Source organism: Ischnura elegans, chromosome 4 (assembly GCF_921293095.1).
Source record: "Ischnura elegans chromosome 4, ioIscEleg1.1, whole genome shotgun sequence".
Lineage (NCBI taxonomy): Eukaryota > Metazoa > Arthropoda > Insecta > Odonata > Coenagrionidae > Ischnura > Ischnura elegans.
Genome location: NC_060249.1, coordinates 76,595,805 through 76,621,096, shown reverse-complemented (window position 1 = coordinate 76,621,096; position 25,292 = coordinate 76,595,805). Strand labels below are relative to the sequence as shown.

General features: G+C 36.8%; 1 protein-coding gene across 3 annotated transcripts in view; it reads left to right on the top strand.

Annotated features, from left to right (window-relative positions):
- The window catches only part of LOC124157683 (roundabout homolog 2-like), a 984,420-nt gene that overhangs the window by 830,986 nt on the left and 128,142 nt on the right, over nt 1-25,292 (top strand). The gene's annotated exons all lie outside the window — the stretch shown is intronic.

The window sequence follows — 25,292 nt, the reverse complement described above, 5'->3', positions numbered from 1 at the left end:
ATATTTTGCTTCATATTAATTATTTTCCGTGACATGAAATGGAAGCAGTTCTTATATATAATTCTTTTCGGGTGAACAAACACTCTTCCAACACAAAAAATAACATATAAACTAGAAACTACCGAAAACATGGCTACATTCATTTTTCTTTAAATTTCATTTCAATATCGGGCCGCGCCCCGTCATAATAATCGCAAATCAAAGCATGGGAAAAAAAAACTCTTTTTGGCCAGCAGGGAAGGAGGAAGCCATGGCTCGGAGTGTTTGTTGTTTTTTGCAGCGGAGGCTAGGAACAGCGGCCTTGCCAAATCGGCGTCAATTCGGTACTTTTATTTTTCGGCTCCTAGGTGGTAAGATTCTTGTGTCCGGGACCGTGTGGGGCGTTTCTAAAATTGTATAAAAATTAGTACTTATATCAGCATTTCATATTATTTCGACGCTTTTCTCTGACGTTCTGGTGGCAGTGCGACTACGTTGGGATAATTTTCTCCCGTCAAGAATTCAATTTAGTTGGCTTGCATGCACCATTGAATCTTTCTGAACTGTCACGATAATTTAAAATCCCCTGAAGGGTGGACGCGGAGAGTCGTGACGAATGGAAGGATAATTAAATACACAGAGTGCCGTGAAATTATTTATCATTTATCGTGGTGTGCATTGAGGACCAGCCGGTCATTAATTAGTTCGACTGTCTACCGTGTGTCGCAAGTGCTCTGAGGTGTGGGAAGTTAATTTTGCATTATTCACAGATCACCGCCTGTTAGAGATAATTAAACTCCGCATCCAGTTTTCACTTTGGGGCATCCCGGTATGGAATTTTTTCCTCCCACAAATATTGCAAAGAGTGATTTTACTTGAAATTTCTTAAAAAATCCCAAAAAATCGCTAAAAAAATCCTGAAGGAGTCATTTGTTTGACAAACGTAGGGAGTGCAGCTTTAAATCGATATCAATTGAAACTTTTTTGTTATGTGTAAAGATGCTTTTTTGATATTGATCGTTAATGTATTGCTCCATCTTTTGAGGTTTACTGTTTTACTAATGGTATTTTTTGTGTGACTGAATGTTTATTTTCATTCGTCTTATTTTTAAATCGAATGTTGAAGCTTGTAGATGGTGGAAGGCCTCCATATTAGCAATGAAAAACACTGCATTACTTGAACAATCTATTTAAAAAGTATCGATTTCAGCCATTTATAGCATCAGTATATCTTGAAGAAGTCCGTGACCAGTAGTCATGGTAGTTTTAAGCTTTGCATATCAATCACTTATATGGTGGTAAGTAGAATGTTGAATTAACATTTGCGATGACTTCGAGGGCTCAAACGCACCATGCTGTATCCTGAAAGAAAATTAGGGTGCCAGCAGTGTAAATCACTCATATGTACTTGATGATGACTTCACAGCGAAACCGGTAATTTACTGTATTTATATTGTGGAAGTTGAAGTGTTTTTCATTGCCAACATCTTATTTTTTTTAGGATACGTCAGCTCGTTTGAGTCATCAAATTCACCGTTAAGGTCAATACAACATTCTACTACCAACATTTAAGTGATTGACATGCATTGCTTAAAAATAATAGTATGACTCCAGGTCACGGACCTCCTCCAAGTATACCGATGTTATAAATAGATGAATATTTCACAGCTCATTCTTGCAACAAATTCTTTGGTGTAGTTACACAAAACATGATATAAATCTGTTGAATCCTATCATTGCAACGAGAGAACTTTGACAAAGTGGTGTAAGTCGTGTGAGAGCTGGGGTGAGTTGTCACCAGAATATGGAGTTTTATCATTTCCATGACTTTTTTTCGTACCTCGTCTCGCTCACCTCGTCCCGCTCGAGTATATATTCGTAAAATATTGGCATTCACAACTGTGGCGGAAACTGTGCACACTTAGGTTTATTAATATTCATTGAGTTCTTTCCGGATTCGGGCTTTTGTGTCCTAATACCTTTTTATTAAGTTTTAAGGTCATCTTCTATCTTTTTATCCATTATTTTTAATGAAATTTATTTTCTTTTTCTACTTTGCATTTGTTCAATAGATAGGATATCATCATTGTCAATGCTTATGTTAAATTTTCGAATATATTTGATTAAGATATGCTTGTAATAAATAAAGCCTAAAAAATGAATTTTTTTTATTAGTAGTGAGTACTCTGAAATGGGTATTTTGTTATACTTGTAAAACATTCTTTTAAATGTCCACCACGTTAGTGTACCCTAAGGTTTGCTGTTTCTATTCACTATAGTATTTTTTTAAGTATTTTTCCATTAATGGTCTCATACTCAAGTAATTACAATAATGAAATGCATAAATGGCATGTGTGTACCACGGATAAAATATTTTCGAAGCGGTTTTTAATTATTTTTCCGCTAATTAAGCTAATATAACGCTATTTTTATTGAACTGAAACCTCTCTTTCGTCGTCTATCTTCCCGAGATGAGGCACCGCTGTATTTTCCAGTCTCACCAACTTATGTTATAAATAGGTGAAATCGCTACATATTTGACGGCTCATTCTTGCAAAAAATACTTTGGTGTAGTTACAGAAAACTTTATATGAATCTGTGGAATCCTATCATTGCAACGATTCGGACAAATCCTATCATCTTTCCGTCTCTTTCTCCGGAATCTGGTGCTTCATCGCCTTCCGCGTTGTATCTCATGATGACCGTGCGTTATTATAACATATTCTTTTTTTTATTTTAAGTGAGTGTTGCTATTTATCACTGCTCGTAGTTAGTTCTTTTCTTATCGCACAGTTCTTAACTAGGTCTCATTTGTTGCAGCCTTGAAAGAGTCTGAGAAACCTCATTTCTCACGTTTTCATTTGTCTCCAAGTCTAATTGCCAATGACTTATGAGTTTGTATGCATAAGTTTCAGCATATTCAAAGGAAGCATAATAGGTTTAGGATCAGCTTGTAGCAGTGGCGGATCTATGGGGGGGGGGTCAAGGGGGCTATAGCCCCCCCCCTTTGACATCCAATTTACACTAGATAGAATGGAAATCTTTTTTTCGAACCCGCAATACTTCTGGGAGTTTACCCCATACTTAGACCCCCCTTGCCCATATTGTGGATCCGCTTCTGGCTTGTAGAATACACTGAAATGGAAATATGTCCAATTTTACTTGAAAATGACGTCCACTCCGTAGAGCCTATTTGAGCCCATTGATATCTATTTTACTCGTATTTCAATCGATGTGACTAATAGAAGTGACGTGTTCTCATGCCCCCTGCGTTAAGAAAAGAAACGAGAGTCTAATGCGCGTTGTCAAAGGTATCGACTTGCGTTGAGGTCTCAGACCCCAACCTTTTTGAACCATACATAGCCTTCCTCACCTCCCCACTTTCCTCTCTTCACACCCGCGAGGAAAGTAACACAAAAAAGAGAAGGGGGAACGGTGGCACATACCGTGATTTCCCAGGTGTAAACCTTCCGTTAATTAGAACGTCAAGGACTTGACAGCGAGGCATTGAGATGGTTGGAGAGGTTAAGTTTAGCCTTCCGGCGAGGGGGAACGGGGTACCTAATGGTTTGGGGTACGGGATTAGAGATTACACGGATTAGAGTCCACAAATACAGCCGGGAAATGCATTCCGGAACTTAAGAATTTTGTATGCTTTATGCGGCAAGGTGGATTTCGTCCTGAAAGCATTAGGGCATGTAATTGGTGGTATTAATGTCTTGATAACTGTAATTAACTATCTTGGGATACTACCCGGGCTTCCCATCCGGTGATTGCCGACATTACTGCCGAAGTTTCGGGAACCAGGTTTCCATGGCGGCGGGGTCAAGCCCTTGCCTGCCAAACCGAAGGTCGTTGGTTCGAGTTCCAAGGTGGTAGGTTGTCCCTATCCAAGGCATGTTTGTGTATGATAGTCGCTGCTACATATTATTTCCACCGGCCTATTTAAAGGCCTGAATGAATTGTTTTCGGGGCGATAAAGATTAAAAAATGAAAATAAAAGAAAACGAAATCTTTTCTAATCGTTAGGGATGATGATGCAATGTTCGTGCAACTGTCATGTATTCATAAAGGTCTCCAGATTTGAAGTTAGATAACCAAATTGCCTTCCATGGTGCTTCGGGAAAACACTAGACAATATTAAATGAACAGGCCTTCACTGGTATCAGTTAGCTTTTGATGCCAGAAACAGATTTGAAATCTCTTGAGTGGTGAATTTCAAAAATGATGGATGAAATGGGTCGATATTACTCGCTGCGTATCTTTTTTGCTGCGAAGCCAAATAAATTATTCCGGCAAGTTAAACATAGTTGCATGAATGAGTTCATTTTCCCATGTTTATTCTTTGGATTTTAAAAATATAAGACAAATTATGGGTCTGTGATTTAAAGTTTTTCGATAGGCCATGCTATTAATGAATTCGCGACGCGAAAACGACCACTTTTACTCTCTCGCAAGTGGGTTGATGACATGACGCACTTCTGTTCATTTTATTTGAATGAATATTTCGGTTGAAAAGTATCACGGGAATGTAAACATAGTATTTACCTAGATACTGTCTGGTAAAGAAAGAATTAAATCTTGCCTGGTAAACTCAAGTCTATTTAGGCCGTTGATTTTGTCATACGATATCATTCGATACTTAATTCGATAGCATCATTCAATAATTTATTTTCTACTTACTTATTAAATATATTCTTAATACAATGAATTGCCAACTCCTTGTATTATTTTTTATGTAAATTCTACTTTTGTAGTTTTATATTTACCAGATGTGTTAGTATTAGATCGCTCATAGCCATCCTCTATCAAAAAAAAAAAAAACAGATGTTGTACTAGGCTGGTGGTGCAGTGAATATTCTACTTCATAATAAACAACATAGGTGCTTATCGCATGACTGTCGTTGATGTGCTAATGTTCTTTCAGTAAGCATGATATATGAATTTAGTGAACATTGATCCAGTGAATTCGAAAGTATTTCAGTGATATATATTATAGGTAAGGGCAAAAAATGTTTTCATGTAATCTCTCTTATCAGTGTATATCCATTCACTGTGGAACGATTTTGGGCAATGGTACCGCACTGTATCTGAGTTTCATCCTTTTTTTTTAGGTGTCATATGTTTCATGCAAATGTCTTTGCCAGTCCAACAACGTACCCATAAAATTAACCTGAATAGGACTCAATGCAACGTTGCAGCGTTAACCGCATGGAAAAGCTGTAGGTTGTTCTTTTCGAAGCAGACCGTCATTCCCTCATGAGCTCACACATTTTCATAACGCCCAACGCGCGTGTTTTTTCCTTTGGAAGTTTTGTCTGCGTACCGTTCAAAAGGAATTAATTTGCATTTGCGCATCTGATTAAGCAGCAATAAGAAAAATTGACGTTTATTTGGGTTCCATATCTCGCTCAACAGTTGAGAGCAAAAAGGGAATTCATTCCCTTCAATTTCGGCAAATGTTTGTGTTCACAGTGTCACAGCATCGGAAATCTCAAAATTGAATCATAAATGCGGAAAACAATGCATAAATCATGGTTTATGGTGCATTATTTTTTTGCCTAACGAGCGGACTCCCGGTGCTGTTGCTAACTCAAAAAATGCATGTCTGCCGATAAGTGTAAAGTTTATGGAATCTGAAACATTTGCAGTAATTAATCATATTATTATGTATATAATATTATTAGTATATTTTTATAATAATAACATTATATAATAATAATAATAGTTGTGTAATATTTTCATGAAAAACATGTTATTTTCGCAATAAATAATACAATATTCAATCATTTCTAGATAAAAATCAGTAATATATAAAAATAGTGTTTAGTGATGGTTGAATTTGCAATCTCTGTACGTTATGGGCGGAATAAATATGGGTAATGATTTCAGATTCTTGATATATGTTTATTCTATGAGGGAAAACTTGTGAATCCGAATTTTTATCGAACTTACATTCCCTATTTTAGAATAATTTAAAGGATATGTAGACGTCTGGGTTGTAAAAAAAACTGAATGATATCTACAATACTTACGTACATAACACAATTACAGGCTTCTTCCACACATCCGGAATTAAATATCAATACCCCTTATGGTTATACTGACAATGAATTCAAGGAAAATGTACGTAGCACTTTTCTCTAGCTAATAATAGAAATATCGCTGTGTAATCCTGAGTTAAAATGAATAGGGAAATCTATCAGTTTTGCGTGGCTTAAGCTGATACTTTGGCGGTTCACTTTCGTGAAAAGGGTAAGATACAAGATACCTTTAACAACTTGAAACAAGGGAATGGCGTTATTTATGAAAATCAGGCACCACCTGAGTTTCTCCTCGTTTGAGTCTCAGATAGGCAGTTTTATTTGCGCATAATAGACAGCGGTGTCATACCGTGAGGTGGGTGCCACCTAGCAGATAAAAGGAATTGCACTAGTGCCATATCTGTTCCAGGGCAGTCATGAGACTTGAAGCAGCCGCTAGGTATGCGCGGGCATAACTAGGCATGAACGTCGGCTTATTCACTCGCACGGTCTGTGGAACGCATAATGAAAAGTGCACAGGTAGGGATCGTAATCGTCTGAATCATCCCGGCCTGTATCGACCGGTGACTGTACTTGGGGCAGTCTTGCCATCTCATCCGACCGAATTTTTTCATCCACAAAGATTTCATGCCTAATTATAGGGTTAAAAGACAATTCCAAAGCTTAACCATGCTTGATATAAAAAATCTTCTTTTTTATTGCCTTAATTTTCCTCGTAAAGGCTGATACTTTAAAAAGAATACTGATTGAAGGGAAATGTTTACCTTTTAAAGTGTTTAAGTGTATACGACGAGTTTGATAATGCAATGCGATTTCTAATAGCTGGGTAGAGATAGAAATATTAAAAAATAATCGCTAAATTGCGATACATATAATGATATTTGCAAATTTGCATTACTTTGTGCTACATTTGTAAGTTATAATTATGGAAATGAAATAAAAATCAATTTATTTTACTGCAATGGTTCACATATATATAATCCACATGAAATCGCATCGGATATATTTAAACGGAAAATCAAACAATTTTTAAAGGTAGTAGTAGAAAGGTTTATATGCCACGCAGAGCATGTACACGTCGTTCGCCAACTATTTTTTAAATACATTTGAAGGATGGTTTAGTGGACAAGATGTTAGGTGTTACTAAAATACGCTTCAATGTACCATAATTAATCCATGGGCACTCCTCAAATAACATTTATTCGTATGATGTTGCAATGAGTTTGTTTAACAATTTTTAAAAACGCTGTTGCGTTTTAAAATTAAGAGTTATTTTTGCATTTCTCGATCCATCCTCTGATTCTCAATCAATTTGCGGCGACGAATGGATGCCATTAATTTTTTTGCCGTTAATTTTACCACATGGCGAGCTCATTCTGATTGAATCGACGCTCCTCAGCTACTATTGAGGCTTGTGCATGGGCATTGCGTGGTCCCTTTTTTAATTACGCTCTTGCTAGCGATTTAAACCCTTTCTTTAAAGGTTGTAGTTGAACTATTATATGAGCCAGGATTGTAGTAATATCACCAACTCATGAAACATAGGCTATCATGTTTTTTTTATCGTATTTTATATTGGCTGTATGAGAAAACATAGTTTCTACATTGTAATTTACCCTTCCAGTGAACGAAAAATATTTGCATGAATGAGCTCATTCGCCTATGTTTATTCTATAGATTTCAATAAAATTATAAACAATAAGGGTCAAATTTTTCCATTTTTTGGTCCTTCATCCACCCATGGATGAATTTGCGACGAAAAATCGACATCTCAGGTAGATCGATGCCGTGAGGCACTCCCGTTGATTTCCTTTCAATGAATACATCCGTCAAAAAAGACCACGAGTAGGAAAACATAGTATTTACCCATATAGTGTCCGGTAAAAAAATGAAATCAATATTTTCAGAATGTATAAATTAAATCGAAGAGGAAGATACTTTGTGGAGATCCATAGTGAGATTAAAATATCATAATTACATGAATGTACGAAAATCAAGGATTGAAAACGTTTTATTTCTTATTATTGAATATTCTTAACTTATTGAATAAAGAATAGTAATTTGCACTTTTCCACATTAAACTTTATTTCAACAGTTGTGGAGAGGGATGGGAATTCCCAACCCTCCCCACACTTCAACCCGCAACTCTATTCCCCACAATTAAAAACCAAGGATAGGTTAATTTTCTCCTTCCACCCCGCATTCCACCCATAACTTCTCTTTTCTTTGTGAGGGTGAAAGTGTGTATTTATTTTGGAATGTTTAACTTTTTTGGTTAGTCTTGATAATGCTACAAGACAGTGAAGCATTTCGACTCTGTTAAAATAATTTTTTTATGTAGAAAAGTTCATAGTATTATTCTTTATTCTTATAAAGAATGATGTTTTTGAAGTGCTCTAAAACGTCTAGTAGACGAATCCATTGCGAGCTTCTCGTGTCTCTATGAATGGGAAAGTTGGAGTTGCGCAAGGCAGATGTCCATTGCTATGAGGAGAGAGGTCGTGGGAGGGTCGTTATGGTGCATAAGAAGCGAGGGCATCATTGCTGCGAAATTGACCACTGCGCGCCGTCTGGTGAGCGCGTGAGGTAACGCGTCCTTTCCCTCTCCCTAAGTGGGTGTGTATTTACATTTCCTGATCGCATCCCTCGCCGCAAACACGTCCGTGGCTCATCCACAACTCTGCATCGCGTTGGTGTCCAGTTATATCGCTGCTGGAGTATTTAGATAACGCAATACTCGCCCGTCCGTCATATCGTTCCCATAGGTGTTCATGAAGAGCGTGGGTATGCTTTTGTGCGGTCATTTTTTGATATTTTACTCATAAAACCTCTTCTTTATATGATTTTTATCTAAATTTATTCCCCGCAGAATTCCCTCACTCATTATAGTATAAGAGTGGGTATTCATCCTTCAGTGGTAGTTTATTTAAAAACGTTAGGGTGTCCTGGGTTTTTTTACATTATCTTGAAAAGCGTAATAGTAGGTAATCAGGAATCTGTTGCAAATTCATGCCAAAACATTTTTTGAGGTTCATTCGGGCATACATTTAAAATAATCATCCGAATATGTCGGTGATTTCCACAATTCATTTCCCTTAACTTTTTCTTTAATGGGCTTAAGAAAATACCAGCTTATGGCTACCTAGCCATGGCTGAGAGAGAAGTTAATTTCTAATACATTGCTTGTCCAAGGTCCTCAATGAATACGCCTAGCTTAGCATTCATTCATTCGACAATGTCTGGTATTTTACGCATTGAGGAAATAATTGCATTCTTGAAACTTGAAATGAACCAAATTTTATATGTTATTATTGAAAAATGTTGTATTTTTTTATTAATACGCCGTGTGTAGGCCAAAATAGTAAATTAGTTTTACACTAATCCACTACGACAGCATTTTTACCTATCTATGGTGCTTATTATTCAAGACTATGTACGATTTAAATCAAGGGGGCAAGTTTTAGTTGGAGATCTACGTTTGAAATGAATTCTGTTACTTTGAAATCCATGAGTGCGGAGATTTTTCCCCGCAATGCAGTAAGGACTTTTTAAAATTAAGAATTTTTTCCTCTTACAATTCATACCCCGAGGAACAGCAGTATTATCTGTGCACTGGGAAAAGTTATTGCTCCAAAGAAGAGTAGTTTTATGGCTATCCCTCCTAAGAATGTTAAATGTTCTCGTCAAAACTCTGCGCAAATAATAATGAATAACTTTTTTAATTACCCATTGTGTTTCGTACTATTTCATAAAATTTCTTAATATAAATCTACTGGTCGAGTTGATTCCAAAAAGGGATAAACTTGTCATTTGGTAGTTGTACCTTGTTATCCCTTGAAGTTCTACCCCATTCACTCATCCGTTGAGAAACACTTATTAGCCTTTGAGTCTTAGCCGGGTGGTTTTAGCTCTTGAATCCTGAGTTGAATGGAAAAGGGTCTGACCACAAATGGCCCATTTCCCGCCGTTGAATGTGAACCCCGTAGACGTAAGAGTCCTCGGGTGCAAAACGAGGCGGCTGGCAGGCGTTGAGCTGACGCACTCTCGCCATCTGGCCTTAAGCGTGTTCGTCGTTCTACCCTGATTGTAAGAATCAAAGCGGGTAACGGGAGTTTGTTTCATGAATGCCAACATTCCTTTTGGAGGCGACATCTGAGGTTAACGCTTTGAATAGTACATGGGTGGGGATGGAGTGAGATAGGTGTGGAATTTTCAGAGGATGTGAGTGACCTAAGACCACTCGGTGAAAGATAGTGAAAGTGGCGCGAAAGTTTGTCAGTACGATACCAGGATATTTATGAAAAGGGATCAAAGAATCTTTGGTCAAGGGTTGATGAGGGAAAAATGTTGTTTACATGAAAATGAATGAAGTTGAAAAGGGACGCAGTGATTTGGATTCTTTCTTGGTGTAATTAAACATTCCTTTTTTCCAGGTAAACACTAAAAATAAGCTACAATAATGTTATTCAACCAATTGCCCTGAATGCTGATTTATTCAGGTTCACTGAGGCTTCAAAGATTTTGTAAAGAGTTCCCACGAGTTCCGTTGTTCGTATATAATTCGGTTTTAGATACGACTGGTTTAAGATATTGTTGTGCAAATGAAATGGTGTAAAGCTTAATAATTGATATGATTGGATTTTTAGTCTTTGAGTTCACATTTGCAAAATCTCTGTAGATAAAACTTCATTTGTGCCTTCACTGCTTTATGTTTTTCTTACCGCATATGTTCCCTCTGGTTTCATTTTATGCTTCACACGTTGCATGATTGGCCCCCTCCATGCTGCCATTTCTCCATCCGTATCTTCAAATGAATGTCATGTACCATCATTTGGACATTGATTTTGCTCCAATTTTTCAGTTAACTTCCATACATTTTCATAGAAATGAGGAAAATATTTCTCTCATCTCTTCCTGGATTTATTGATCCATTATCATAACCACAGATTTTATTTTCTAGCGCTTTCTATCACAAAGCCTTAGCGTGCAAACCATCTATGAGGGGATAATCAATGCGAATTTATTATTCCGTGAAATGTATATTTAATTGCTATCCCTGTTTTCAAGTCTCCACTTTATTTTTTATTGTTGTACCAAAGAGTCTTAGCTTGCATGCTCCTTCCCTTAGTTGGTAGAGAAATGAATTGCTTCAATCACGATTTTTTCTTCCTTTATCTTCCCGTGTCAATATATCAGTCAACCTTGACTCAAGCACGCACTAGTACATAATATGCATACCTTGTTACTTCCTGCACGATTCCTCTTGGATGCTTTAAATTATCTTCCACCTCACGCTGGCTTTTAGTTAGTGTCGGCATAGGGCGATAGCCCCTTTTCTGAGAATGGTAGGCAGGGTTGGGAGATTGGGTCAGAGCAGCGAGCAGCTTATATTCTAGGGAGGTAGTGGGGCAAAGGATTTCTGCGGTGGTTTTAGGATGGGGGGAGCGGAAGTGAGTTGGAGGGTGGGAAGGGAGCTCTGGGACGTTTATAGATGAAACAAGCGCTCTCGCATATTGCCATTCCAGAGATCTTGCTTTTTTTTTTCCTCCAGAGCTCCAGTCTGCCAGGCTCAGCTTCCTCCTTCTGTCCCCTGAGTCTATATTCCGAACGCCCAATCCTACTGTGCAGTTGTTTTTTCTTCTCGATCAGACCTCATGCTTATCGATTAATGCCACGCTGTTCCCGTACTCATGTCCCCAAAATATTTAATGCTCGCACGGATTTGGGTATCTTATAGTTGGCACTGCACGACTTTCATCACTTTGACAAACGTTAAAATTTTTTCGAACATTACATTGATTTTTAATATAAAATAAAGTATTCATATGGTAAATTAATGCCTAAAAATGACATTTGTGTTGATATGCTCTTGGGATTTTTTTTAAATTGTTATTAAAAGCATTTGTTTTCCAATTTTGTAGAACTTAATTTTATCGACGAATGAATGGATAAACATACATAAAACTTACGTTGTGCTTTGCGTGAACCACAACCACGGAAGTAGTTTCTTGGCATAAATTCATGACGGTTATCAGCATTTGATGAAATCGAAAGCTTTGACAGCTAGTTGTATAGCCGTGCGATCTTTTGTTCCGGTTGCCATTGCAGTTAATAAATACCGAATATTTCTTGATCCTGAATCGATGACAATGTCATATAGTGTTGGACCTTGTGACGTAGCGCATCTTTATAGATATTTGAAAAAAAAACAAGAGTAGCAAGTGCAGCCAAGGTGATCATGGGAGGATTCAAAACGAGAAATATATATGAAAATAAATAATTAACTTTTTAACTTCAATTTTTCATTTATAATTATTTCTTTCAATGCCATATAAAATATAAAAATATATTAATGTAATTAAAATTTATTTATCTGTTAGGCTCTGTGTCAAATAAAATGTGAAATTAATAAAATATGTATAAAAGCTTAATATGGCCGCACTAAATTGTTAAAAATGGCATGGTTGAGTAGGATTACTTCTAAGTGGATTAGAACAGAAAACATACAGTAGATATCATACGTATTTCACTAATCAAAGACCCTTAAATTTTGCTAATTATTACAACAAATCCCTAGGTACCTAACTGTCGCCATATTTCGTATTTTGTGGCGAAGACCTGAAAATTTATTAGGTATAGATACGATAGGTAATCGATTATTATGGTGATTACACATTGGCTGATTGACAATTGGTTGTTGTGGTGACCAAATATTATATAATTGGAGAAATAGATGGAGAGATGCATCATAAAAATCCTCTGATTGGTAACCGATGATAATGATTACCACACATGTGAGGCACCACGTGGGAATACAATTTGATATTCCTAGCTTTGAAATTCGACATATTCCGGATAACACAACCCATCGCCTCAATGTCGCCCGTCCTTGCGTCCTCCAGCGAGACAATGTCCTGCGCAATCCACTACTTCTCCACCCTTTACCATCCCACGAATTCCCACTCGCCAGGGACGGGCAAACAGCCCAAGGACTTCTCCTTCCCACACATACAAACGTACCGCGCTAGAGGAGACCGGTATATAGTACGTGTGCGGAACTTCCTTCCGTCCCTGTCCTCATCCCAGCTCCTCCTCCTGCGCCTATCCTCTCGCTAGTTCGAGATGAAGGCTTCTTGAGATGAAGAGAGGAGTGTGGGAGGTATAAGGCAAGGAGAGAAAGGCAGGACAGAGAGAAAAAAGTTTTTCTGGCACCGATTCAAAGATTTCTCCGGAGCCACGTCTTTTCGCCCTTTCTCCGCTTTCTCTTCTCCCTTTTGCGCCGCGTGTGTATATCACTCTATCTTGCTCTCCTTGAGTGCGGGGAAGTCCTCTTAAATCCTTCCAGTGCCCCTTTGTCGTTGGGAGGGTTGGTGGGGGCTGGGATGGAGCGGAATCTCGCGGTTGCGGTCTACGGAATTTCTGCGCGAATGATCTTGCGAGTTTTAGGGCACGGAATGTTATTTTTTATTTCCCTCGTCCTTTTTTTTGCAAGGTTGTCCCAAAAAAAATATGTGTTAGGTTTTCAGCACATGACGTTGTACACATAATCTTTCCTTTATGAAAGCGCATAAGGTGATCCTATTTTAATATGGATTACATGTTCGACTATTGAATCTTAATATTTTGCAAAAAATGCAAAAATTGCCCGTATACTCATCCTTAAAATTGAATAAATAGTTTATTGAATCAAATCTTTCTATTGTAATAATATTTATATCAAAAATATATTTTTTGTTAATGCTGGTGTATATCCTATTTTGCACTCTTCATAAACCATGGAAGGTTATTACATAATGATGATAACCTATGCATAGGTCCATCCTATAGGTTACCTAAAGCAACAAATATTTTGCATGTATGTTTGTATGTAATTAATATGGACTAATGTAAATTATTAAAAGATATTGCGCAAGTTTTAAGGGATTTGAATATTTGAAGGTAACACGGGGTGGAATTTGTACGATAATTTAGCGGCAAAAGGGTGCAAAAAAACGAATAAATAAAATTCACATTGCTTGTTTCATACTGAAAATTTGTTACCAACGTGGTTTTATATAATATTAAAATATTGTTTACTTACGGGAAATAAAACCCATCACAAGAGTAAAATACATTAAAAACCAATACAATAATGTTAAAGAAAGACAAGATAAACTCTATTACATAAGAGTATACAATCATGAATAAATGATAAAACATGCCACAAAATACCTTGTACTATGAAATAATACACGATCTTAACTCAATAAGGAAGGCCAAATCGAAAAAATAATAGAGGCATGACGTAGCACTGCAAAATCCCAAAATCCATAAGCTTTTAGTGTACCATCCACCATAATTGGGGAAAATGATGGTCAAACATAACATCAAGGTCTTGAAAATGATAGACTCTCTCTAATGTATTTTCGAAACACTTGTCATTATAAAGGTGCACAACACTTTATAGTTTTGATAATGTTTTAAGTGTCGAAACCAAGATCAGTAATGAATTTTCATCTTGGAAAGTACAACGTGAAATATATTACCCTATATCGTGGCTCCACAAAGTTAACCCTAAAACGTTTTTCGGCGGACAACTATGTTGGAGGGAAAAATTGGGATAGTGGGGAATGGGGCGGGGAAGAAAACAGGATTCATGGATTAACCCATTTCCGCCATGCGCATTCACTATATTATGCTGGGAAAATGAGGCTCTTGATAAAAAAAAACCGCTCACTATTTTTTTTTTAACTGTCAAAAATTATGCTGCTTAAGGTTTTGGCAACATAGTCCATCTCTTAGTTTATTTTTGGAGGTGGTAGAATTTATTCCACTGGTATAAACGAATTCAAATTGCATTTTCAATTTGGGCGCCTACAGTCTGATAATAAGATACCAGTGTATTTGCAGCAACATTAAAAGTACATTGAAAATAGGATTTTAACTTTCCTTCGTACGAAAATATGCTTTCATTGATGATTTAATCTTTTTTATTCTGGTAGAAAATAGATAGCATTAGATTTCAACACCACTACCGCCCAGTTAAGCCATGTAGCATTGGTTCATCCAGGGAAAACTGTTTGATGAATGCATCACCAAAATATTTAGTAGACGATTTTCTGGGCGGAAATGGGTTAAGGCCGGAGAAAGCGAGTTGGTTGCGGGGTCCAAACTCCCCGAAATGTTTAGGAATTACGTTGTGAACAGTACTCCTTCCATAATAATTCCTGCAAACGTTCCTTCTTTCACTGTCATGTTAACTGGCTCCAATGAAACAACAGTACTCGTGAGCTATTTGCTAGTTCGTAATGCTGTTTGATTCCACCTATTTTGTCATTGTAGGTTTTCAATGAAATAAACTTGAAGATTAAAAATGGAACGTGATTGAGGATGAAATAATTATTTAAAAAATAAACCATAGCATGATGTGCTTCAGATTTTTGTAATGCATCAGGCACGGAATATTCGTGCGCTTATTTATATCAGTATCGGCAACATGGTGGAACAGTACCTTTGGTTAGAGTGCTACGTGAACGAAATGTTATATGCAAAAAATTAATTATACATATAAATAGAGGATTTTCGAGGATTTGAGGATTACTAAGGCTAAATTTACGGAAATGAGCGGCTTAAATCGGTTACTATTTGCTGCAAAAGATGAACATGAAAATTGTGATGATTACCTTTTAGTTTCCATCAGAAAAATATGTTTGGCATCAAAATTATGCTGAATTCAATGGTAAACAGTACATTTTGAGAGCCACTATTTAACTTGGATTGGCCTAGGAGTGATTTGAAATTTTAGTAACGAAATTTTAGGTCTTTTGCAGTCTATTATTTTTTGTGCATGTGGGCACACTGTGTACTTCGCAAAGGTAGAACTTGGTAGTCTTAATAAGATCTTGATGCTTTATAGTTGATTTTTGAGTGCACTTGAGACGTGAATGAAAATAATTTTTATTAGTACGCATATAATAATATATAGTGTATAATATAATATATATCGTATATCCTCCTTATTTTTATTATATTTTCTCTCTTTTTTCTCCCGATTTAACTCTCTTAGTTCCATGATCTCAACGTCATTTTCATTGCCTTGGTCTTTATCGTAGATAAGGGGTAGCATTTGAACTTTTCCTTTCCTCCACAGTGGGATGGGAACTCTTCATGTTTAGTCATCTTCTGGTGGGAAATATTCTCTTTTATGTCCGCTGCTTTGGGCATGCTGTATCCAAGACCCGTGATTGAAAGGAGAGAGTTCTTTGTTTATGTGTTCTTTTATGGTCGTCGTACTGGCTTCATCCAGACTAGAGAAATCCTCTCCCGGGATTTCTTGAAGCTATCGTCTCAGCCTGAGTAAGGATTCCTCAATAAAAAGACATCGGGTGGATTTCAGTTTGAGTGGTCGAGTGTCGTGAACGATTTTTACCGAAAACTGAACAGCAACACTTTGCTAGACCTTTGGACGCATTCCCCGACAGTTTCTGTTGGAATAATTTGTAATCCTTATTCAATACCTAGGTATACCAATGACTAATAATTTTGAGAAGCTTTTTAAATTTGTCGTTTGTTACACGTACTTGTGTACAATGTTTTTTCTAACTCCAATTCTAGCATGTTTTTCCTGAGTTTTAAGGGGATTATAGCAGTTTTAATCAATTAAAGCAATAGTAAGCAATTTAAATTTATATTCAATAAAATTGCGCCATCTGCAGCCGAATACATGTTAGTTAAATCCAAAATGTATTGTAAAATATTAAAATTGAAAGTAGATTTTAAGGGCTTCAGCCGTATCTTATTTCTTTTAAGATGTTGAAGCTCGTTTTATTGCACAAAGGTCCTTTGCTTTCATGACGCACAATTTCATCTCTGCAGAATAAGGGCATAAGTTTAATTTTTGAAGAATATACTACGCAAAAGAGCTGATGTAAATTTCCCTTGAACGAATTTGCGCCAAGTAGTTTTCATGTAATTGCTCTTGATAACGTTGAAAGAATTTTCTTGAAAAGTACATCATCTAACCAAAGTGCTCCGTTTATTTGGGAATGCAGGGAGAAGAAGCAAATTAGTCGCAAGATTGCGGAAATATTACCGAGGAGATTCCTTGCGGTTTTCAACCACCAAGTTATGAATTCATATCCTTATTTCGCGCAGGGGAAAAACTTGATGGTGGTTTACGGGACCTTAATACCAATTATAAATTGAAAATTTTCCTACCCAGAAATTTCTTTCTCATAATTCATCTCCCGAGCTCAACGCTATCTTGCCTCCAACAGACAAAAAGGTCGTCTTTTTATTAAGATTCCCCCTTTTCGGAGTGAGGAACAAGCTAAATTTATTTTGATTCGCTCGCGTAATTTAATCAAAGCTCTCGCCAAAGGTTGCTAAATATACATATGTACCCAGCCACGAGCGCGCTTATTATTATGAAACTGTTTTTTTTTCTTTCTATTTTTACCTTCCCCTTTTGTGTCCCTCCAATTGTCTCTCTGCCATGTCTCTCTGACAGAAGCATGGCTACCAACCAGGGGGTTGGTAGCCATGCTTCTGTCAGTAGTTCTGCCGAAAATTTCCCTTCCGTTTCTTCTCTTTGCCCTTTTACCCCTCTTCCCCGCCTATCATTACCCTCCTCATTACACCTCCATTCATATATTATATGCATAAATCAGGTGTATTCAGGATAATAATTACTGTCCTTTTGTGCTGTCAAGTTTAATACATTATCAAGAAATGTTTTAACTTCGTGTTCTTTTGTGCGGTAATGTTAATGGCCAAATGTGTAGCTTCTGCAATAATTATGATTGATTAGAAACTTATCATATTTTTTAAATGAGAAATCTTGAAATTTAATAATCTCCCAAAAGCAGCTCTGGGTTCGAGAGGGTTGATCCTTCTCTCTCTTTCGTACCATTCATTCTGATACTCCTCCTTCTTCTCGGACCGTTTGCAAGACCCAAACTTCTAAAGAAACGTCTTCTTTTCCTCTCTCTTCTTTTTTATGACGTGTCTCCCTTTCTCTCATACTCACCCTCTTCTTTCTTCTTGGCGTCTTATTTTTCTCTCCTCTCTCCATCCTTTCTGCATCCCTCTCTTGGTCCGACTTACACGATCCTATCCAAAGGCGGTGTTTTTTATATTAATTTTCCTCTCTGCTCTCCTATTTTCTCTTTCCCATTGATGTCCGCCCCCATCTCCCAAAACAAGATCCCCTCCCTTAAGCACCTTGTTTTTTTTAAGGCCCGAACTAATATATAATTTTTTAAGATAAATTTCCTCACGAGAATTACGATGTATATTAGTTCCTGAATCCAAAGAGATATCGGTTGCTTACGCTTGGTGCATATATATTTATAAAAGAGGATGCCTATTTGTCTGTCCACTATGCGTTTCTGTACAGCTGCACGAATTGCTGTCAAAGTTATTAGAAAGGTGCATTTCATGCTCCCAAATCCCGTAGCATTACTTTCGGTTACGTTCTTTGCGTCGTTTTCTTACTACCATTTGTTATGTCAAGTCATACAACTTCTTTGGTTGGACACCCTGCCGGGTAGGCACACTTCTTCACTCGCTCAAAGGGAAAATATATCTTAAATAATACTACGCTTACCTATTAATCCTCTTGGTGCAAATCTTTTTGCTGGGGTATGAGTTCACAAGACTTTATCGGTCTGCACACGTACGGGAACATAGCGATCAATGATGTGTAGTGGGGTATAAGCTGATCCCGTGCGCGTTATACAAAAATCTTTTTTTTCCACTATTTGCAGTCAGCAAATTTAAAAATCCTGCCGTTTGACCATGAACTCCAAGTTCCAAGTTTCCCATTTCCCAAGTTACTATCTTTCCCGATCACACTGGGTGGCCTGTTAGTAGGCTATGAATGGTGTGAAAAAGTGTTTTTTTTGATTAAGTACATGAGTGCTGAACTTAATCTCGTACAGCTCGTTATCCTACATTTCCAGAAGCCAAAATATGTATCGTAAGAGCAAGAAGTACGTCTTTTAGGAAATTTTGTTCAAGATTACAAACGCTAAATGCTTCTTTTCTATAATGGATTGTGATATTTTATGATCCTTTCTCCTAAAATAATGACTGATTGATTAATATCCTAAATTTGGGCCCACTTTCTTTCCTGTCTTTTAATAAAATTCTTAGGTACCTGATAATAGCATGATTTGCTTATTTAGCATAATGCACTTTTGTCTATGAAGAGTTTTTAGGTGTCTTAAATATCATTTGGATATTTTGAGAATTGAAACCTTATTCAATACACCTATCAGCTAAACCTTAGCTAAAACAATATGGGATTTGGCTACTTATTTCTTCTTGTCTTTTGATTTGTTTTTAAATTCTTGCCCAAATTGTTAGGAATTTGATTAAAATGTCTCTAACTTCACTTGACTCCATATTTTTATTTCCACTATATTCTAAAAATTATAGATACATCGAGACATTAAAATTTACATATTTAAATTTCTCTAATTAATCATAAATGTGAATTTAGGTGTTTGTTGAGAAAGTCTTTTCAAAAAGATGATATGACTTAACGATTTATTTAATACTTCCGTGTGCTCTTTTGTATAGGTTACTGACTTAATGTAACCACAATTGAGCCACACTATTTTTAGCCCTGTTCACTTACGTTTGAATATGATATCAAAGACCATCTGCTTCAGATTTGCTAGCTTGGAATGAAGGCTAGGGAGGGTTTTACGAGCAGCTAATACTGGAGGGGTATGGAATACGAGAGGTGCGGGTGCACTCCCTCAGAAATTTTTTAATATTAACGGTTGAAAATGGTGAGTTTTACGGCTTTCTGAGGGATATTAAGCTAATATATTTTATTAATCCTTGCACTATTCTATAAGTAATATTTATCCAATGAAGTAATATGGATTAAATTTTAAAATTTATCTGAGTTGCCTCCCCCCTCGCTGCACCTCCCTGCCTGGTGCCTCTTAGTAAATAAAGTTGGGAAAACGGTAATACGTCCTAAAATTCGTGATTGGTCAAATATTTCGTGATTCAGGCGTAACCGGATCTAAAACTCCGTTTCGTTTTGGAAGATTCCATGTCATCCGTGCCTGATTCTGTTTCATCTCATACCTCCCGTATATCATCCTGATTGCTCTTTCCTTCTATCCCCTTTCTCACTTCCACCTTTCCAGATAGTTCCCAGACATATTTTCTCTCTTCCCTCGGACTTCTCGCTTTTCGGTAACAGTTTCCTCCCTCTGCTCACAACACCCCTCTCGTAAGCTATGTTTTCTTTCCTGTCTCACTTTCCTCCCCCCTGTTTCATCCTCCCCATCCGGGCCTAACCCTCAGTCCACCCCCTTTCTCCGTCTTATTATTATTATTGTCAACTGCTCACAAGTTTTTTCCCTTTTTTCTGTCCCTTCTTCCGGAAAAGGTACTCTCATTCTTCTTCCGTTTCGACCCTTCCCCTTCTAACTTCACTTATGGGGTAATTCTTTTTTTTCCTTGCCATGAAGAAGTGTATTTCCTTTCTTTTCTCCTTTATCCTTTCATGATATAGTTTATGTTTCATCTAAATGCTCTTCAGTTATCGCGGGTGGCAGTATTGGCTTGGAGTTCTAAATTTGCAAATCAGAATGGAAGGCAAAACATATGAAGCATTGGTAAAGGTTTGGCGAGAGCATTTGCGACTCATTATCAGTTAACTGTTGACATGAGTGAATAAAAATACCCTTATGCTAATCAGGACATCCTATTGCTACGTCAAGCTTGTGATACTCTATCCAATCGGTAATATTAGAACACAAAGCCATGATTTCTGTTTCAGCTCAAGTTCTAGTAATAAGAGTTTTGGATGAACAATTTTTAGGCATAAATTTAAGCATTTAAGAATGCGAATTTCATGGTTGAACACTCTATAACAATATTCATTAAAGGGAAAAGTAAAATAGATGGCTTTGACGTAGTTGACGATATGCACTAACTGCCGTCTGAGTCAAAATGTTTCTTAACAAACTGGCGCTGATTTTGACTTCACGGCTTCAGTTTTTGATGGTATTGATTGCTTACAGAAGATATAGATTGCTTTTTATTAATTTAAGAAAAAGAAAGTAACTTTCATGATTATTGTTTCGCGAAAACATAGCAACAAAATTGTATTGCCTAGTGAACTATGTCCCAAGGTCATAGAAATCCTTTATTATTGTTTAGATGTGATCACTCTGGAACGCTTCGCTAATGATGGTCCCCTGTCATTAATATTCCGTTATTGATCAATTCATCATAGTCGATTTCAGCTCAGCTACGCTCCGGGTCACATCCGAGTTCCCTCCCATTATAAAATCTTTTAATTATGAAACCCAGACTCTGATCTGGTGATTATACGAACCATTTTTCTGTGTCTATTCAGGAATGCGTAAGTGAAAGTTCCCCTCATGTAACAAAGCTAATGTTTTTCGTTTCATACCTAAGCAATGAAATATGGATTAGCTTTCATTAATCACCTTGAATTGCATTACTCTGGTGATGCATGGTATTTCTGTATTGCATGCTGTAGAAAAAATGCGCGAAATTACGAAAGTGTACTAACTACTAATTGATTCAACCAGCTGTTTCTTAATTGAATTTGATCTTATCATAAATAAGATAATGTTATGACCTATACATATACGCGTAAAATGATGCAAAAATTATATGCTTTCAGTCCCGAGCATCTTAAAAAGCAATTCAACAACCATCATATATTTTTTTACACTTACTCTGAATGATTTGATTAGTCTTCATGGATTAAATCATTGGTATCCTTTACCAGTAATATGGCGTTTTATTAATAGAAAATTCATCCAATATGACATATTTTTAGTCATAATAAAGGGATGAATAGTCTGCCCCTGTACATTACTCTCAATCTGCATTTTGTGAACTACGCCTACTTTTATGGTAAATTTTCAATAAGTTTGGATGAAATGCTTATGTTTCCATGTCTTTGAGTAGGTATTTACTTGGGTTAAAATTCATTCAATGAGTGTTAACCTGTTTCTTACATGGAAAAGGAAACAGTTTTGCGGTATGGACAGTATTCCACTGGAAGAATGCTACTATTTTCACTTTCACTTCATGTATGCTGCATCTTCTGAAAACAGCGCAGAGTATGGGAATAGCGATCAGTCTTACTCGTATCAAGAGTTCAGTCAATATATAAAGACTAAGTTCCACCCATAAATCTTCTCCTTACTGTTTCTTGACAGGAAGTGCATATTTTGTGGAATACTAGAATCGTAGAAGGCTTACAACGTCGTTAGGGCTTCCATTTAGTGATCAGGAGGGCATAGTGTGAGTGGAGTTCCAATTTTGTGATGTTACACTCGCGTTACTATTACTTACTTAGATGACCTAAATTTAGGATTTTGGATGCACAGTATATTCTGTGTCAGAAATAGTGGTACAAATAGTGGTAGGTGATAGTAGCGTAATGTTCTGTAGCATGTAAAGTTGTCACAAAACTGATACCATTGCAAATACACAATATATGTATTTTAAAGTAATTACCATTAATTTAACTATTGAAGCACGCAAACAATTGTTTAATGTGAGTTTCATTAACCTTTGCTCTTTCAATTATGCCTCCCAAAGGTGAATAAGGATAGGTGATAGTAGTGCCCACGAGGGGCTAAACCTAAGGCGTATGATATTTTCACAAATTACGGTTGGCCGAACCAGTTCTTTTTCCCGGCCACTTCGAACATCAAAGATTTGTTTTGCTAAATAATATGCGGCTGTGAAGAGTGTAGAAATTGTTTGCCCCTCGTTAAGAGTAATGTAATGAATGAAATTTATAACTACATAAAATTACTCACTTAAAAAATCACAATTTATATACCAATATTCTTTGTAAAAAATATTATAAATCCACATGTGGTTGTAGCGTCCCCACGAAGAATCGTGAATAAATACAATGTTTCGGGTTTTCAGAGACATTTGTCAGGATATTTCTGTTGAAGTTTTGGGAACAGTGGTTCTCGATAGTTGGCCATGGAGGGTGCAGCTTTTTGCTTTCCTTCATCAAACTCTTATGTCGCCATTTCGAATGGAAAGCGCGACGCGGATGAAGTTCCACATACACGTCTGTCGATACAAAGGCCATCATTTTGCTAGAGCCGCCCAGGTACACGGACGCGGGTACGTGCTGGCTTTGTCAAAGTTCGTTTCCACCGTGGCCTAGTCGTAGTTTCCTCGTGACCCGACCCACCTGAAAAATAAGCAATTCCTATGACCCTTCAGGCCAACGAACTAGCATGGTACACCCACCAGCTACATCATTCTCCCGGTTTCCCTTATGACAGGCCCGGACCGTGGATAGGTAGCCAACCCCGGCCCTCAGCTCGATTTCCCGTCCAGAGAATGTTTCAATCTCTTTTCGGCGAGAGTTCCATCCATATATTAGTTTGGAATTCTTTCGAAAGCTCTTCTTCTCGCTGACAGTTCGCCGAGATTTTCCTCTATCGCTCAGAATCTGTGAGAGAGTTTGCATTCAATATAATATTATGGGTTTGGTTCAGAAATATCGTTTTTCCTCATGCCTCTAACATAGATTTTTCATCTGCTATCAATTTAAATGATGCTTAGTTTGCAATCAATATAATTTTTAATCACAGGCTGAAATAACGAATTCCGCTGTTACTAATTACCCAAGCTCTTAAGTTAGGTCTCAAACGTAAGATCGGGGTAGATTCGCAAAGTAGGTATTGAGGCAGTGAGAAGCGAAGTGGTGTAAATGACAGCAATAAAAATATATAGTTAGCTACATCACATGATAGGGAAAAGCCTACTCTGGTGGCAATATGATCTCTGTGGTACTTTTGACAGGTGATCTAGTGGGTTTTAAAACCACAATTTGTATGAGTTTCATTTTGTTTGAACTTTAAACCAGTTTTACACTAGTTACGTTAAGTTACGCTAAGTTAACTTTTTTCACTGACATCCCTTTTCTTTTTAACTGCCCAATAGGTAGTATGCGCTCAAGACAACACCGTTTGTAATGGTAACACTTGTGTTGAATTTCTCTCAAAAATTAATATTCAAAGTATTTTGCGCATAGTCTTTCCCTCAGTCATTATCAATTTATTTTTTTAATCGATTAATGTAGAGAAAATATTTAATTTTAAATATTTTTGTTTTACTGAAAATATCGGCAAAAATACGTATTTATATACGCCATTGATACGCCATATATGTATTGATTTCATGGATTATTTACCCAAAATCTTATCTTCGCATCCAATTCCTCGTCTTTATTGATTCCCAAACAGTAAACAACATTTTTTCCTGCCATATCGTTTCTGAAATTATTTAAAGAAGAGACTAGGTATGTATCATAACCAAACGAACGTCAACCGCATAATGTTTTAAATATGAACTTTTACGTGCGGCGGAGGTATTGTCTGTCACACGTTTTGAGCTTCTGTGATAGAAACTAGAGGTCGACTCTGCCCGGCGTGCTCTAGGTTCTACAATTGGCCTATTTAGTACATGTAGTTATATGCCCACTATTACACTAGTTTATATTGATTATATAACTGATATTTTTACTCGTACATGTAAATAAACCATATAGTACCGCAATTATGTGTAATCACGATTTTTAAGTATTATGTATTTTTCTGTAATTTTTCACATTGTTATGAAAATCTTTTTTAAGTTCTTTATTCTCCTCTAACTTTGATTGTGCCAAGCTCATTCGTATATCTTGCATTCCTAGGCTTAAGACTTTACCTGTTTTTTTACTCTCACATTATTATAAGTAGTGTTGCTTCCGTTAGGGCATATGCCATGTAGATGTGCTATATATAAATTACCAAGTGAATAATATCCTGGAGTTGCAGTCCTTCGGTACACACACTGGATAAAATGTCATCTAGCTCGAAATGTGAAAAACTGATGAAACCTGTTAATATGATAGATAAAATCAGGCATACCTATGAGTCACGCGATAATGAAAAGCATTAATTTTACAGTATGGCTATTATTGTGTTTATAGGTAAATCAATTGAAGTTGCGTAAGAGGTATCTCTTGCGGGGTGAATGTCATTCTTTCACGAAATAATTTTGATGAAAGAGGGGAAATTTTATTTACGTGTCAAAAATGCCAAATTCAAGTTAAGACGACTTAGAGCTAATAAAATAATAAATATTATCATAGGTACTGAGCTTTTATGAAGGCCTTATGTGTGTAACTTGATAAATCTCCATTTGTTATAATCTTACCCATGCATTTTGTAGCGAGTCCACGTCAACATGACTCTTCACTTATCA